Here is an 18699-nt window from a genome sequence, read left to right as displayed (position 1 = left end):
CAAAAAGTGGCATGAATAAATAAAACCAGCCTGAATAAGTGATGTGACAAGACAGACTTGAGGCATGACCTTTGAAAGTGTCTCAATGTGTCAGCAGACACAAAGAAAGGGACATACTTTAAGTAAGTGGCAAAAAAAAAAAAAAAAAAATTAAAGCGGTTGAATTGTAGAAAAAGAGAAAAAAAACCAGAGAATTTTAAAAATAAATGAAACATGTCAGGAGAGATTACTCAGAAACGCAGACGAAACAATAAACATAGAAAGCGCCCACACCTCATTGCATCACAATTTGCTCCTTTTGTCTCTCTCTTTAATATAAGTGTTTACTTGGGCAAAATCCAATCATTTCATTCTCTGCGAGCGTATTTCATGTATATAAACAAACATTTGCTCGACCTCACTGGAGTATTAGCTTTAATGTATCGTCAGCAAGCCTGGCTTTGAGAGGGCATTAATTTCAATTCGCCGATTTAAACACTCCAGTTTGTCGCAATCCTTCATCGCAGTACGCCACCAAGTCAACACACACAATGGGCCTATTTTTCAATCTAATGGTGGAGCTTACTTGCCATTAGTGAAAAAAACAGCTTTTGCCTTTGAACAAGCCACTCAAAATGTAGCCCAGCATTTCAAAATGAATTTGAATAATTAATTGCAAGATAAAACAGACACTGAACCCCAAGAAACGGGAGAACGGGGATGGGAGCTGGAAATATATTTTTTTGCCCCGAGGCCAGAAGATCCCTCATCTTAGAAAGCTGGAAAATCCAGTCTTTGAGGATAGAGTGTGTAATCTCCAGTGAATCTAATGAAACAAAGTAAAAGATAACGCCACATTTCATCACGTCGGAGACAGAGTGCTTCCTCTGGCTTGCCCTTGAGGTGGCAGGAATCCATAATCTGAGGAAATCATTCTTTTTATGTAGTTGAGGTATCACAAGCCCCCGTTTGACCCGACTCTCAAGACAATTGATTTACGAGCAGATCCGGGACTTGAAGCCAAAAGTCTACACCTCTCCCTCAAATGATTTTTTTAAAAAGGGCTTTCTGGAAAAACAATGTCATGGACAACCACTATCACAAAGGAATTTAGAACATGGCCTCTTATTTCCCTCCTAAACTCACAGGTACAAAATGAGTGACACAACAAATAGATACAGTACTCTGCTCAAGTCTTAGGACAACATGGATTTGTTGTTTTGGCAAAGTTGTAATCATTTTTTTTCCTCTGTCTCTTCATTAAGATACAAACAAAGAATACAGAAAATATGTGCAATGCATTAAACACAAGAAAATTTAGAGAAAAATGGCATCTTTGGACTGAATGCAACCTGGTGTAACTACACCAGAAGATTAGTATTGTAAATCTCATATTTTCTGCCAAAGAAAGTTCAAGACGTGCTCAGTGGAAAGGGAGGTCACACTAATTACTTGCAACTTCAGCATGTTGGAACTGTTTTATTCTGAAATATTTGTGCTTGTAATACCGAACAGATACTACTTGTATGTTCTGGTTGTATTTTAGTAATGAAATGAAGTAAATATTTATGATCGTTATAACCTTCCTACAATAACAAAAGTGTACGGTGGCCTAAGTCTTTTGCACAGTACAGTATATTCGGTGATGGATATTTTGTGGAACCATATGTTATTGCATATCACATATTTACAGCACTGCATCCTCATTTATGTCAAAATCAGACATTTAGAAAAGCCATCTCTCCTTTCTGACTTGTCCTTGGCCCATTCCTTTGCAGTGAGCTTGTCTTTATTATTTAATTAAGCCACTACGGCCGTTACATTAATAATTGAGTGTGAGAGGAGACCCAGGGCAGCCGCAGGCTCTGGCGCATTGGGCTTCCTGGTGAGGAGTGTATTAAAAATGTGTGTGTTTATGTCCCCAGGGCGTCTGTCCTGGCTGCATAAAATTGAATTGGTTATATCTAATATATCATCCCCTAAGGGTGGCTGGTTGGCTGGGTGGAGCAGAGGGAGAGCCGAGATGGTCGCATCCTGCCAGCAGGGAATGAGTCCGCTCTTAGAGATTCAGAGAGACGCGCGAGGCCGTGACGTTAATGTCCCTCAGAATCAAATCGATGGCTGTCCGAATCCTCAATGTGCATGGCCTTAAGCTAGGGAGCACAAGACAAGCCCAGAACCAGATTAAACCCACTCGTTACCGCAGTCTTTGTTCACTTCTGGTGTTTGGTGATGCATTCACTGAGAATGGGTGGAGGATTTCTTATGAAAACGGATTACAACCAGATACCAAAAAAAGGAAAAAAAAGCTTATGGCATTCATATAGATACTAAGAGGATGAATGTTGGTGACAATGTGAGCGTCTGAATGTAGAAGCAGGAAAAACATCACTCATGATCCCTCCTTTCACAGACTGAGGGGCTGACTGCAAAATACACTCTCCCTCTCTGTCTTTCTCCACCTCTTCTCTTATCTGCTTCTCCCACCATCCCCCACTCCCACCTCCACATCCAGCCAGCGCCGTGGCTTTATCCAACTCTGCACCTTTAAGGCCTCCAGACTCCAGAGGAATGAGCGTTTTAACACCACCATTAAGGTCAGGGCCTAAATTATTGATCTGCCACCTCTATCAGCATAACGGTCACGTAGCCAGTATCACAATCTAACCCTGCCGCCCTCGGCCAGATCGCTGCAGTTCCCTCAATTAGGGAGAGATTCTCATTACCAAGAGAGACAGCGAGAGCGAAAGTGAAAGAGAGCAAGGTAAAGGAGAGAAAGAAAGAGAGAGAGAGAGAGAGAGAGAGGGGTCCATTTCAGGCGGGGGGAAAAAGGGGGACAGCAGGCATTCTTTACACCCACCCCTCTCCCTCCCATCCACCTCCTCCTCCCCCTTGAAGTCTCCCATCATCCCCCCAGACAAGACCCAAAGATGACAGGTCTTATCCTCACCAAAATGCGGGCGATAAGGCAGCTGTAAAAGAATAATAAAAGAATAATGCATGGAGGATGAAAGAGGACGGCAGACAGGGAGTGAGAGAGAGAGAGAGAGAGGCAGGCCAGGGAGGGGGCAGCAACATAAATAAAGATGCAGCACAGTTGTGCTGGATCTCCTAATGAATTCGGAAGGTCCTGGATCAATAACATCAGCGCGCTGACGACACATCACAAATGCCAAAGGAGCTCTCCGCCTTGAGCCCAGCCTGAAGAAGAAAAACAGACATTTACTGCATCCTTCTGCTCTGCGAAAATGACTGAAAAATGACCGAATGCATCAAAGATCGTCTTTGCAGAAATCAGTGTGTTTGTGTGCCGCCGCGAGCAGCATCAGGAAGCAGGAAGCAGCCTTGATGCTTGGTAATGGGGATGATTTCCACCTAGGAGATGCCGTGATAGTGGCCGTGCTATCAGTGCTATTAGCGATGCTGATGACAGATGGTTTCTTTGTCTCTATTCAGATTTATTTTCGCAGCTGTCAAGCGAAAAACACACTGAGTACATCATTACCCAGTACAAATAGCCTGGAATGATGCAACCCCTGACACGGCGGTCAAACTGTTTGCTGTACTGAAGATCTATTGAGTGAAAAACTGGAGAATATGTTGGAAAATGTTTTGGCAAAGAGTCTCCTAGAAGTGGATCAAAGCAGACATTGACTTGGGTCTCTGAAAACGTGCCCTCTCTCCCTATTCGCTCATACACAATCATGGCCTAATGGCATCCATTAACATAATTGCCAACATAACTAGTGTTCCGTATCTGAGAGTCATTCCCCAACTACACGAACAAAAAACAAACAAAAAAAACCCCCAGAAAGATGAGAGGAGATGAAATTGAGCCAAACTGGGACCATCCCCAAAAACATATTGTGGGTGTTCAAGCTGGACCCCCCCCTCCCCGTCCTCACCCGCTTTTCAAAGCTACAGTGCTTTGTGGAGACCCCCTGGGAAGACTCTGGCATCTCAAGGAATGTGATGCCAGAGCGCGTGTGTGCGTGTGTGTGTGTGTGTGTGTGTGTGTCTGAGGGCACACATGTTTGTATGCAGCACAGATAGCGGGGTGGAAGAGCAGAGCTTCCTTCACATGTTGGTAGCTGCCTCAGCGTTCAAAGATTGGGCCCCGACGCACGCTTCACACCAAACACAACCTGCCAGGCGAAATGAAATTCCCATTATTTTTAATTAATCCCTAATTAAAATATATTACTCCACAGATTCCACAAATCTCTCTTAATATGCAAATGTGGCCAATTCAAGGATATTTACATATCATTAATTAAGGCAGGCACATTCTCTTAGTCTAATGAGCTGTGGCCTGGGTCTGCCAAGGAAAACTAAACGCCGGGCTCAGGAGTGAGTAAGCACAGCCACGGGGGGATGTCGGCTCTCTGTTGAGTCAGGACTATCAACTGTTAACGCCGGGGTGAAGTAGACAACAACAACTCTGCTAAGGCTCGCAGGAAAAATCCACCCTGAAACACTTTAACATCGTTAAAAACTGCTGCTGGCGATGGATCTTGCATCCTTGTGCCTGTTTGGCCGCGCTGTGTTTTTCTCATTCCTGAAGGACCACAAAGGGGATGTGACATCATGCAGAGGTGTTTCCTGCGGAGCTCCGATATGTCATCACTGCCACTATCACTCAGTAATACCACCTACTGTACATGCTGTGAATGCAACAAGTTCATGCCCTACTCTCCGGAGACTGTCGAAGAGACTTAACGTGGACAAGAGCGAGTCGTGAACTAAACAAACGTAGACGAGGTTGAGCCCTTAACACCCATGCTTCCCCTTTTATTTCCCCTGAAGCACCTTTTATCTGACAGCATCACATCACATATGTTCTGTGTCATTTACTTCCAACTCTTAATTGGGGGAGAAATATTAAAACCCATCTGCACTATTTTGTCAAATTGAAATATTATCATCTCTTTTATGCATCTTGTTCTTTATTTTCGTTATCTTTTTTTAAATGCACTTTTCTTTTGCATTTTCACGTTTTATTGATCGTGACTGAGTTATGAAATGGAAGAGCGAGGAAAGGACCTGCAGCAAAGGACCCTGGGCCGAACTCGAACTTGGGCCGCCGCGGTCACTCAGCCACTTTTATACCTCATTTTATACAAATTTCCCCAAATTCAGCCTTACTTGTTGTCTTTGGAAACTCAGCTAGAATTAAAAATAAAGTTCTGTGGGTTTGAACAATGTTTAGCTACACAGCGTGAGGCTAGAGGGCGGGCTGGTCAAGAAATTGCAAAATGATATCATAAAATGCAAATGTGGTGGAAAGTTACTACTCAAGCACTGTTCTGAGCTGTTTAAATCTAACTTAATACTGCACTGCATTTAAACATTTCAAAGTTTTTTAAATGCATTTATTTGACATTGACTTACTACTTTATCTGATGCAACAGCTGCAACATTTAAATGCTGCTTTTCCTCTTGTTAATGTTTACTACAGTCTGCCGGTCTCTGCTACTAAGTACAGTTGTTGTTATGTTATAGTTTTTTTATAGTTATCTTTAAATTAAAAAATTAAAATGCATGCCCTCAATGTCAATTTTCCCTGTAGTATCAAAAACGGTGTGGAATATCAATAGTTTTTAAGGTACTGTATCAAAGTTAGCAATCCCAGATTTGTGACATCACTACAGCAGAGATTCTGCACTCTGTGTATTTTCCAAATTTCGTCTTGGAAAATTCACAATGTGGTTGGGATGTTTATGGCCGTGTAGCCCCGAGCCAAAAACAGCGCACAGGTCATTCTTATCCTAACATTAACCAATCCAACCAACAAAGGCAACGACTTCTAGCCACTCAAAGGGAAAGTAGGGCAGGTCCTTCCTTTTCTATCCTAGGATCTGCACATTTGCAAGCAGGTTAGGTCCAAAAGGAAGCCTAAAAATTATATACTGAGGTAAAATGTTAAGTGGACAAAGCTAGTTCCAAAACAAAAGTAAATCTGGGATTTCTTTCATTTTCACTTTCAAAGGTAAGCACTAAGGGAGAGGATGTGAAGCGTGATGGAGAGTTGGCCTCCTTTCTGTTGGACAGTTAGGTGCCGGTGGTTAGCTTTGTTATCTTGCTGAAGCATCAGCTTTTCCTTTACAACAAATAAAATGCTCCTATAACAGTACATTAGCTTGAAGTGTACCTACAAGCAGTGTAGGGAGGAGGGGCCACGTTTGAAAGCTGGGTTTACAAACAATGATAAGAAATTTCTGGATGGTATACCTTTAAGCAAATTATTTGAGAACTAAATCATGAAGTACATGACGGTAAATTCCTCCTATAACTGTATTTTCAGTGCGCATCACTGTACGAGCAACATTTTATGAACTGCAGCTTCTTAATCATTAAAGTGAATATGTGGAGTGCATCCAACCATCTTTGCATAGATGTTCATGGGTGCTATTCATGAATATCATGTTGTATTAGGTGATTTGAAGGAGAGTGAGGAAATGAGGTGGGGTGAGATGTACCTTGTCCATCTCCTTGTTCTCCCCTTTTCCAGCTGCTCTAATTTGACACCTTGAGCATTGGAGGGGGGTAGGGTTAACTAGGTGGGGGAGTGCAAAGACACAGCGGAATTCATTAAGAATAGCAACCTCTCTCTCCCTTCAACCTCCCTCCAACGCTAATGACATCAGAGGTTAGCAGGAGCGAGTCGAGGAAAGACAGAGGGAGAAACCAAGAGAGAGGGGGGAGAGGCATGAAATTAGAAATATTTAAAGTAATATTTAGAACGGGAGAAGAAGTGAGAAGTGCTGCAGCTCGTACACGAGGGCGCTTTGACTGAACACGGAGGCCTTGTTTGCCTGGTTCGGTCCGAGTGTATTTCTGCATCCTTTTAACATTCACACGAAATGAAAGAGGTTTCAAAAACTGCCATTTTGCCTCTGACAGTCCTAATGCACTATGATGACATACCAACAACCGACTGCAGACCTTCGAAAAACCCATTTATGCCACACTTTGTAGGTTGGATGGAGTGCAATCAGACCTTTTTCAACATTGTGATTACCACGTACTGGCACAGTAATCTGTGGCTGAGGAATTGGCTGGCTAATGGCAGTTTCACATCAGCCATCTATAGGGACCTTGCAGACAGGTAAAGTGGTAGTTGCAAGATATTGAAATGGCCAGTGCCACCTGGGATGAAAGGCCTTTAAAAAAAGTATTAAGAACTTATTTTTTTTTTCCTCTTCTGGAAGCAGCAGCACTGTGTGTAAGATGAGCAGCTTTATCTTTGCAGTCACTTAAAACATCAAACACCTTGCTTTCCCTCACAGCCACTCTGGAGCTGCTGCTTGATTTTAGACCCGGAGGGAAAATGATTGAGGGGCAAGATAAAAAAAAAAACACTAAGCTGAGCCGAAATCCTTGCTGAAACAGTGTCCCGAGACCTTTCAAACGCTCATTTCCATTCATCTACTAGTGACATTTTTCATGACGTACTTTCTGGCAAACTATCTGACTCATAAATCCAATTCAAGCCTATTACTGAAGAACTTTTAAAGCTATCCTTCATTAATGTTAATGGGGTTTTTTAGTGGAGGCCAGTGGTGGTTAGGACTACATGGCTGCTTTCCCAAGCTTGTTTAACAGGCTCCAGACAGAGATGGATGCTTCTCGCAGTCCGATAGGCTCTCGGAGCCATCTATCACCCAGAGGACCCACCCACAGAGCTGGCGTTCCATAACAAAGGGCAGGCAGGAAAGCTCCTGATTGACAGCTTTATGTGTGTGGTGGCTAGTCAGACAGCAGAGAGGAGACATGGTATCTGTTTCTGGCCTCAGTGCTGGCCCTCTTTCTGAAAATGAGTTGTGAAGAACAGAACAAAATAATGAGTAAGCAGGGGAATCAATCAATATGCCGACACATGAGATAAATGGGAGAATCAAACACACAGAGAAAAAAAAACATCCCTAATGCTGCTGAGTAGGTACAAAACTAATCAGGCAAATGAAGCTGCCCGTGCAACGTAAACTGTGAATGGAGAGCAGTGTTAAGGCATAAACAGTTATTATCATAAAGATTATTACCCTTACACCTCCAGACTCACTAATTAGCTCAATAAACAGCCATATTCTAAAATGTATGGCTGGAACGTGCAATAAAACCCGCTGCAACATGTAAATACAGATACTGCGCACACAAAGACACAAATAAAGGGATAACGCACTGTTCTGCAGTCACTAAATTCCAGCTTTAAAATCTATAATAATGTAACACATGTACGAGCGTAAACTGCTTTGCTGCTGCCACAGCTGTAATCATTTTACGAGAGGCCACAGTTCCTCTCAGGGCTGTATATATTCTTGAAATGCAGACAAAAGGAAGGGTGGGTGGGTGGGTGGGGGTTTCAGAAGAGAAACACTAAATTTGGACAGTAAGTAGTATCACCCCGTTGGCGCGGTACACCGCACATTCGCAACGCCCCATTTAACCGCACACGGCGCTTCCCTCTACTGCCTTCATTTGCATACTTCAGCGGGGCCCTGACGGATGAAGACGGATGGGGCAAAATCAGCCTCACTGAAACAACTGTTTTATCAAGGTTAAACTATCCAAGAAGCTCTTAACCCCCGCGCCTTTATCACACTACAGCTCTCCCAATATCAATCTATCAATATGATCCTATCGGCAGGGAGGGAGGGGCCTGAAGACGCTCTTCATAAACTCAAGTAATAGGAACATAAAGGAATTTTATGTGTTTAGGGGAGGAGACAGCTAAACATGGTGCTGAAGGACATGACCAATAAAGCAGGCTACAAGGTGGTGCCAGCAAGCCAAATAAAATATAATAGGAGAAGAAGAGAGCTGCCCGCCCAGAGGCATCAGAGGCATGTGCGGAGTCATGGGGTCGTCGGTTCAGATCTTGTGAACGAGTGGTGAAAGCATGAATAAGAAACACTAAAAGCCTCCTTTAACAACAAGGCTTAGAGTGGACTCGAACAAGGATACTGACACACACACATACATACACACACACACACAGCTCCAATGAAAGTCCCTTTTATGTAAAAGCACAAAACTACACAGGGCATCTGCCATTTTTATAACTTATAAATACAGCAGGGTGCTGCATGTGTGCTCCATTGATGTTGAATAATAAGAGACCGTAGAATTCCTCTGCAAAGCTCGATATCATCTGTTTACAAAATAAATATTTTTTTAAACTAAAGCTATTATTTTTCTTGTGAAAATCTTACCTCATGCATAACTTCTTGCTACAAATTTAATTCCAATCCCCCCCTTTCATTGTCTGAGTAGATACATGCAAATGCACAGTGATGGAGGAAGTATTCAGATCTTTTTACACACTGTACTCTGTTAGTTGTAAAAGTCAGCATTTAAATTGTCACTTAAGTACAAGTATGTAAGTGCACGTAGGAAAATGCATTTAAGAGGTAAAGGTAAAAGTGCTCAATGCAGTAAGAAATTAAATCAATTTAATAAATCAAAATAATTAAAACAAAATTAAAGGAACAGCAGTGAATCCTTATATCTGAAAAGTTGAAACCAAATAAAGATTAACGAAACAACTGACAATCAATTTTCCAATCAATTGAAAAATCATTTCAGCTGCACTTGTATATTTTCATATGGGTCGTGACATGAAACTTCATCTGTAAAGCGATTAAATAATAATTGTGGTGCAGTAAAAAGCACAATATTTCCATCTGTGTAGTGGAAAAGAAGTAGAAAGAGGCATGAGATTAAATGTTGAAGCAAAGTAAAAGTACCTCAAATTTGCACTTGAGTACAGTAAATGTACTTATATATATAGCTTCAACAGACTTCAGCGTGCAGACGACCACATACTGCAGTGCGTGTTTGTTTTTATGTTTTTGTGTGTGATATCTCCACGTCACACCTCTCACTTCTCAGTGAGTTACTGTCTACTAACACACATGCAAAAATACACACTTTCATATACAAAGTGACAGATTTCAGTGGTATCTCGATAAATAACACTGTATTCACAGTGTAAAATCAAGAGATACAATGACACAAAAATACAACGTTTGGAGAGGATTCCTGCAGTTTAAATTAGATCACCAAAAGTAAGTGTTTTACAACATGATCCTGATCTGGATAACATCGCACTGAAACCAAAACTCAGCGTCATAACCTCATAGAGTTTGTCGGCCTGGCTTTAGCATGTATACCTCTATATCGATACGATATTTTAGGGATCACTATATGTGCATTCATAAAATATTAGCACAATGAGATTTTTGATAATTATCATTCCTCCAGATATACCTGGTAAGTTCAGAAAATAACATTACTTTACTGTAATGTAGCCTTTAAAACCAAGAAAAGACAACATGATATTATGATGAAAATCTAAGATGATATTGAGTTTTATATCATAATATCAATATAATACCAATACATTGCCCAGCCGTATTATTAGTTGATAATACTATAGCATTAAAGACGTGTGCAGTGTTAGTAATAAGAAATGGACAATTACGGTATAAATACACAAATTAAAAAAGTTTGGCGCATCCACCCAACATTTCAGAGGCTTTTTATGACACTGTACTGCTGATCTAATAAAGACTCACAAAATGACAAACTGTCAATAACACACAATTGTTCCCATAAACCCACACACATCGTGAGAGCAAACAACCTCCTAACTTTTGATCTTTGAAGGGTAAAACTATGTTAGAAGTGGCTTGGTAATAAATGAACAGAAGTATATAATTTGCTGATTATGCTCAAGTAGAAAAAAGAAAATGACAGCAATTAACATAATTTCAGTTGGAGTTAACTGTCCAGAACTAACACCGCCAAAGGCAAGCTGGCAGACAGAAGGCACAAAGGAAACCCACAGCTTTCACTCTGGGTTGGGATACTGATATCTACAGTACAGGGAACCAGCAAGGAGGCATCACTGTATTATCAATCCTCATCGCTGTAACTGGGAAAAACAGTTTACACATTTTACCATATTAGAGATCAGAATGGAGACTGTAATTTTCAATGTTTCAACTGTTTTCACACTGAAAAATAAAACAGTCTAGTAATTGGGCATTTCAAATATACATAAAGTAGATTTGGCATAAGTCAAAGCAGCTGGTGGTCAAGAAAATCTACGCTATTTCTGACTCAATTTTGGTTTAGTTAGAAGTTTCATTACGCAAGTTAGAATAATGTAAACTGATTTAAGCAAATAAGTGGAAAAATCTCACTCTTCAAAGTGCAAGTTTTCTCCAGTTGTGCATCTAGTCTGTCAAAAATATAAGTAATGTCAGTAGTTGAATCGGTTCAGGGATGTGTGAAGATTCCCAGAACACCTGCCAAACAGGTGATTAAGTCCCAAACCAACAACATGACTATAACTTAAAAAGGGTTTGGTTGGAAAAAAAGAACAGATCCATGGACACACAAACACACAGGAAACAGAGAAAATCCCTGTGGCTACAATTTAGGCTACGACAAACCTGAAGGCGCATCATCTTGCTTTTTATGCTACAGTTATAAGTTAATACATAAATACCCATGACCACTGCAAAGACATTTGACCCAGGAGTGAATGCTGATTTTAACCTTTCCCATTAAATACAGAAGCCTGATGTTAGTGGGTGTTAGTGGTTTTGTTTTGTCACCTGGAAAACGGGCTATAGTTAACTAACTGCAACTTGAAATAATTTTTAAGTGCTAATGTTAACTAAGCCTATAAATTTGACTAAAATGTAATGACTTTTCTTAGACTATAAACTATGAAGGACAAGAATGGCAAAAAATGTAACATGAACTAATTGGCATTTTCTTCTAAAGGCTAATAAATGTAAAAATATCTGCCAAATTAACACCGCCGAGGGTTGCCTTTGGTGCCTGAAAGAGCCGACACTACTTCAGCAGCAGATTTAAGGGCCCTTATCTGCCTCTCTGTTAGATGGTCTGTCTGCTGCCAGGCGGCTAGGCCAAGTGCTGACCTCTGCTAACACTCATGCTCTCGCCCCACTGTGCTAAATGCTACCTGTGGTGTCACATCTGCCCTGGGAAGTGATCCAAAACTGCAGCACCCTGTGTCTCTATAGGCCCCACGGAATTAGCAGCAACAATCCCAAGAGACCGCCTGCCTGCCTGCCTATTTCTGCCCCTCCAACACACACTCTGACACACGCACAGGAACAGTAGATACCACACAGCACACTGAAGATTGCCAGCATGAGGCTGTTTGATTTTGCAGCCACAAAAACAACTCTTTGTGTGGCTAAATTTATCATCGCTCTCCGCCACAGTATTTGTGTCTTTCTCTACAGTTCGATATCTCTTCTCTATTTTTCTCTCCAAGTGTGTGTGTGTGTGTGTGTGTGTGTCTGTATTGTTCTTTGTCTGCGCCTTTCCTTCCACTGAAGGTGCCGAGGTTACCAAGGCTCATCTGTGGCCCCTTTGTCTCTCACGGCAACAGCAAGGTTTATTAACATAAATTAGAATAGCTCACCGAGAGAGTACCTTGTCGCTATGCGTTACCCACGGCAACCTCTCCTCCACTCTCAATCCACCTGAGCGTGCGTGTGTGTGTGTGTGTGTCTGTGCATGTGTGTCTGTGTGTGAAATAAAAAGAGAGAGAGAGAGAGAGAGAGAGAGAGAGAGAGTGCACTCCCCTGCATCTAAATGTGAAACTACTCTGAAACGAGGGAGACACATCCACACCCATCTCTCCCCTGTCCTGATTAAAATAAATGGTGCTATCTGCACTGCATGACTCACTACACCATGGCATTACTATCAGTAATTGAAACATCCAATCACTACTGAGCCATCAGCCTCACTGCTCTTCCCCATCTGACTTTGTGGCACCTGATTGAACATCCCACTGTATGGGAAGTAATACAGGATATGCCTGCGAGTTTATGTGAAGACATGCGGGAGAGAGGAGCAAAAATATTGCATGCATGAGGGTGCAATTTACGTTTGGTTTTTTTGTATATATATGTGTGTGTGTGTGTGTGTGTGTGTGTGTGTGTGTGTGTGTGTGTCTGCACACAGGATATGTTAAAGGGATATTTTGTTGATTTTCAGCTAGCTTTACATCAAGACAATGTGGGTCGTAGGTATAAATGAACTGTGGTAAACTTCCTTCCATCTAACCAGTGTCTAGATATCCCTCAGTGAAACTCCGCCAGATGAGGCAAATTGATGCAAAACACGTCATCTGCTGGAGTTTCGCTGGCTGGCCAAGAGTATAGAGGCAGATTAAGAGAGAGACCTGCTCCTCTTTCTCTGATTAAACAGTAAAACTAGGCAATGCTGACTGAATATCACCAAAACTATGTTACTGCACTGCCTATTTCTTGCTCAAAATGTTCCTAAAAACACATTATAGTGCTGTGTTTAGCTATGATATCAAGAGTTTGTGAACAGGAAGTCGGCACTATACTGCTTCCTCCTCCATGATACTGGTGTACCATATACCGTAGACAGTGATACTCAACTGATGGACCACAGAGCAAATCTGGTCCACAACCATTTTCTAATTCACAATAGAAATTAAGTGTTTCACACTGGAAATAGTTTTTGTACGTTTAGTATACAAAGGCTCCAGAGGGCATGAAACAGAATCAAAATAGAGTTTGTTTATCAAAAAAAGTGCCAGTGGGGGATTGCCGACATCCCCCAACAGAGGTACTAGCCAAGCCTTAAGTGTCCTAGAATCCGAGAAATGTCCTAAAATCCTAGAAACGTCTTAAAATCCTAGAAATGTCGTAGAATCCTTGAAATATGTGTAGGGCTGCTGCGACTGGCCCCCTGGCCTCCTGTCATTTTGCAAAAGTGTTCCCCAAGCAAAGCAAGCTGGGTATCCCCGCAGTGGAAGAACTAACAGTAAAACAAAGCAGTACTGATCAAACATAAACTAAGATTCTGTTACTGGGTTGCATATTTCTCACCTACAATGTTTTCAGAAACATGTTTTATCTTAGCGTTTAACTTTAAGACTAGACAGCTTATAGCTATCAGACATACAAGTTCGTATTATGTCACCCACCAGCAGGAGCTTTAAATGGTCTGGCACGGTGCAGTATATTCTGGTAGTTGCAGGTTTTCTACCTCTTGAGCAAAAGTGTATTTTTTCTCTGTTTTCTCTCATCATGTATTACCAATTTCAAGTATTTGCATCTTTCTGCTGCATAGACAGATTATGTTTTAATATAAGACCATCTTTCCAGCAGTGAAATAAATGTGTGTGTGTGTGTGTGTGTGTGTGTGTGTGTGTGTGTGTGTGTGTGTGTGTGTGTGTGTGTGTGTGTGTCCCACTCCTAAGCAGATATCGAGGGAGAGTCGGGTAGCCTCATTGATTGGTGTTGATTCCATCTGGGCAGCGAGCAGCGACTGACAGAGGATCTAAGCCGCTGCGAAAGGCAACCATTAATCTTGGTCCTGTTTAAGCAGCATGTATTAATTTATGTCATTTTTACTAAGTCAGCCAGGGAAGAGCGCTTGCCATTTTACGTTTGACTGTTCATCGAAGTCGGGGGGGGTTCCTTTGTACAACCCCAGCATGCTGCCAAAACGCCACTTACATCGCAGTGGCAGGGTGCCAGAGAAATGAGATCCCACACCTCGAATTAAAGGTTATCAACTGCCAGGGCAACCACCTCCATCAGAGCACCCAAGGAAATGTGAATGTATGAGTGAATGTAAGAAAAGATATAACTCCTCAGTCAAACAGAGGGAGGGGAAAAAGGTGACATGTAACCAAACAGAGTTAATGCTATGAAATATGAAAAACTAAACTGTGCAATTCAGAGGTAGCTGGAGTACACAGTTGGAGCCCCCATGAACATATCGGTAATAAGATCTGCAGGTGTTTCAACGCCAACAATATGAGGATATACGCGTCCACCAGTCCTACTGCGTGAGGCAATTCCACCAGACTGTGGAAAATCCAATCATATCCAAACAGCACCAATAAGAAAAACAATGGCTGAGGCAATTGCAACTGCAATAATGTCACCAGAGCTGTTTTGTAGACACTAAAAGCTGCTCCAGAGACAAACATCTGATAAAAAAGAAACTCCACTCCGCCATAGAGCAAATTTCCTCTCTAAAGCAATTTTATATTCGATAAGTGGGAAGGCATTCTTAGTGTAATGGATCTGAATATGATCTCTGTCAGAAAACTAAGAACATAGCCTTGTATAAAAGCCCAGTTTGCAGAATGGACAGTGCTGCTGCATCAGATAACCAGATTGAGAAGTGCAGGAAACAAACTATAGATAGACATGCAATGCATTCATATTTCTGTGTAAGAGGTGAGCTGATGGATCTCCGTGTGTCTGTCCTTCTTGCTGTGTACGTGAAGGTGAAATGTGAAAAATGTATGTGGGGGGAAAAATAGTTATCTGAAGCATTTAACAGACATGGACACACACTTACTCGCATGCATGCATAGGTGTATCTTTAAGGGATGCAGGGTGGATGTCCCGCTAATATTTGGAGCATGTGCATTTGTCCCTTGGAATAAAAAGATGAAAGTAGCGGAGGACTTTTATTTTGACAAAATTTAAGACATTTACACCATAAATTGATACCGAAAAAGCACATATTGGTACATAAAATTCATCACAATGCAGGAAAAAAAGTGTCTGATGCTCAAACTATTCTGGCAGAGGACCCCCCTCCCCTCTGTTTCATATGTGCCCCCCCAAATGTTCAAATGAGACCTACGCCATTACATGCACGGAGAGACAAGAAACCAAAATAAAAACTTTGATTATTCATTTGTTTAAAGGTTTAAAGAGACAGAGTATAGCTACTGCAACTTCCAAAACAAACACAAAACACACCTATGCTCTCGCAAACACACGCTCAAACACGCACAAACTCCCTCGCCATACGATGACATACAGAATATGACCATTCTACAGCCAGATCTGTTATCACGGCTAATTACAACTCCCACCTCAGATATACAGGGCTGTAATTAGCCTCTTAAAACATGATTAACATGTCTCAATTAAGCCAGTCAACATTTGCATAATATATTAGCTGTCCTAATTGCAAGTGAGTTTATATCAGAGGACAGGGAACAGCAAAAAATACTCGCTGTTGCTTCTGAAGTGCACTGATAATGTAGTGAGTATAAATTTGAATATAGAGCAAACGTCTGTGGGTAAAATGGAATCCGGTCTATTTATGTTTGATATAACTCACTTTAAAAGCAAAGATAAACTCACAATCAGCACATCCCCGCTCAGACGACTTAGAAAAATATATTACATGTTTATTATCATTCACGTTTCTGGTTAAGTGGAGGAATAGTTTCCTGTAAACTCGCAAATCAAAGCCCAGCAACATTTTCGAAGGAAAATTTTGCACTCGTTTTGAAGTTATTTATTCGAAGTCATTTATGAGGGAACAGACAGAGTCCTGTTCAGCCTTATTTCCGTGGAAACTAAAACATGGGGGGATAAACTGCTGCTTCGGCACTTCCAAGCCGGGGACAGATATACAGTCTCCAAGCTAGTGCGGGGAAACCAAGGACATAGCCATTAGTTTCAGGACAGCGCCACATTGGAGACTAATGCCTCCATCTGTCACTGGAGATGAGAGGAGAGTAACAAAGAGAGGCAACACTAACCCCTGAACTCATCATGGACAGCCATGTCAATTAAATACTGAAAAACAGCAGCACTGGGAGCCATAGTGACCAGTCTATCCACTGCTTCATGGAAGCTCAACTAGTACCTCCGTCAACGTTTGATGTTAATGTTACAGGAAATACAATAAATAGTAGTTTGACATTTTATCACCATGCACCTTCACATTTATGTCAACCCTACCTACAAGAGCTTAAACAATCAACTGATTAAAGGGATACTACACTCACAAAATGACTGTTTGTATGTCAATTACTCACCCCCGTTACATTCAGTTTTAAATTTTGTATTTTTCACATGCCTCCGTGTGAAGAAAGAATCCAAAAATTCTTGAGAAACTGAAATCATGGGGGTCCACGTTTAACAAAACTATAGTAACACATCAGTTTACAAACTCTCACACAACTCGTGCAGTATACTTTAAGTCACATTTCTCAATTCGTATGCTCAGTACCTCCCAAACAGAAAGCTCTTTCCGACAGGGAGCTGAAAAAGTGAAACATATTCTCTAATTCAATATAAAATGGGGTGAGTACTTGATATAAAAATTGTCATTTTGTAGGTGTAGTATTCCTTTAATGGATTTGTTAGTTGCGACTTTATTAATCCTTTCTGTCATTTTTTAAGCAATATGCTAAACTTTTTAAAGTAGCAATTTTTCCATCCGCTCCAATTTGCTGCTTTGACTGTTATATATTTTTGTAGACAGAAAATCCTTGGGTTTCAGACTGCTGGTTAGACAAAACAATAAAGTTGAAAACCACACTTTGGCAATATTTTTCAAGACTATAGACTAAATAATTACCTATTTAATCAAGAAAGTAATGGGCAAACTGATCAATAATGAAAATAATTAAGGCACCCTGGTAGCTCACCTGGAAGAGCACCTTAGCAGCGACCCAGGATCAAGTCCGACCTGTGGCCCTTTACTGCATATCCTCCTCTCTCTCTCCCGCCTTTCGCACTATTTATCTTAATAAACAAAGACCAAAAAGCCAAAAAATATATATCTTAAACAAATAATGATTGTAAGCTGAACATGAACAACACAGCACTTTCAGGACAGCTGTCAAAAGAAACATCTTTGTGTTATGCTTATGATAAAAATCTAATTCTCCCAACATTTATGGCAGCAGCCTTTGACCAGATCAACACCACTGTGACTATCTAAAATGTGTGTACATGTCTAATTAGCAGGGCAAGCTTGGAGGGTGGGGGGTAGGGGGGTGGCTGCAGTTAGTGGGAGCGACTGATTCAGCAGGTCTCCAGCTTTGATAAGTTCAAGCGGTGTAATGCATTATCCGTCTGATCACATTAGTCATGCAGGAGCTCTCCATCTGACCCGAGCCTGCATGGGGGTAATGTGAGGCTGCTGACACAGAGTGGCCTGACGAAACAGTCCCAGGCCCGCAGATAGAGAGACACAGCGAGGGAGAGAGAGCGGGTAGGCCTGAAATCTGACACCCAGAAACACTGACTTGGTGTCTGGCTTCTCTTACTTAGTCAACCTGTACGTGCCAGCTTCCCTCGCCGTAATGGTTCCACACAAACAAAGACACTCTCCAACTCTCTTCACAGGATGTGAAGCAAGCAAAGGGAAAACAAATTCCAAGTGCTTCTCAGGAACTGTAGAAACAATGATAATAGTTTAAAGAAAAAAAGTGTAGAGGGGGGCCGGTAGTTAGGGGAAACACGAAATACAACACTGGAGGCCAAAAGGAACATCTCTGAGTGGTAACATAAACCTCCACCGTTGGTTTTCCATAAGCCAGCGTGCGAACCTGAGCTTGTTTAAGCTTGCTAAATACTCTCCTGCCGTGACACAAGCCCGACCCCGGCACAAATATACAGGGCGTGGGGTGGGGTGGGGGTCATCAGTTAAGGCCTGCTCTGTCTGCTATAGGCATGCACTCCCGCCTTGTTTGTCAGCTGCGTGCCAATGGACACCTCACTGCTGCAATGTCCCATATTGCTGCTGTCAACACTCACACACCAGTGATATACCATAAGGGGATACATGCGACACACATGTGAGTAACATGCAACAAATGATATACGATCTAAAGAAATGTGTCCTCTCTTCAGTAAAAGGTCG

At 41.6% G+C, this 18699-nt stretch overlaps 1 protein-coding gene across 3 annotated transcripts in view; it reads right to left on the bottom strand.

Moving 5' to 3' along the window:
• pbx1a (pre-B-cell leukemia homeobox 1a) overlaps positions 1-18699 on the bottom strand; it is a 100168-nt gene that overhangs the window by 41142 nt on the left and 40327 nt on the right. The window lies entirely within an intron of this gene.

Source organism: Plectropomus leopardus, chromosome 12, assembly GCF_026936395.1.
Source record: "Plectropomus leopardus strain MGB_pleo_1.0 chromosome 12, ASM2693639v1, whole genome shotgun sequence".
Classification (NCBI taxonomy): domain Eukaryota; kingdom Metazoa; phylum Chordata; class Actinopteri; order Perciformes; family Serranidae; genus Plectropomus; species Plectropomus leopardus.
Note: the sequence above shows the minus strand (reverse complement) of the source record. Positions and strands in the feature narration are given on the sequence as shown.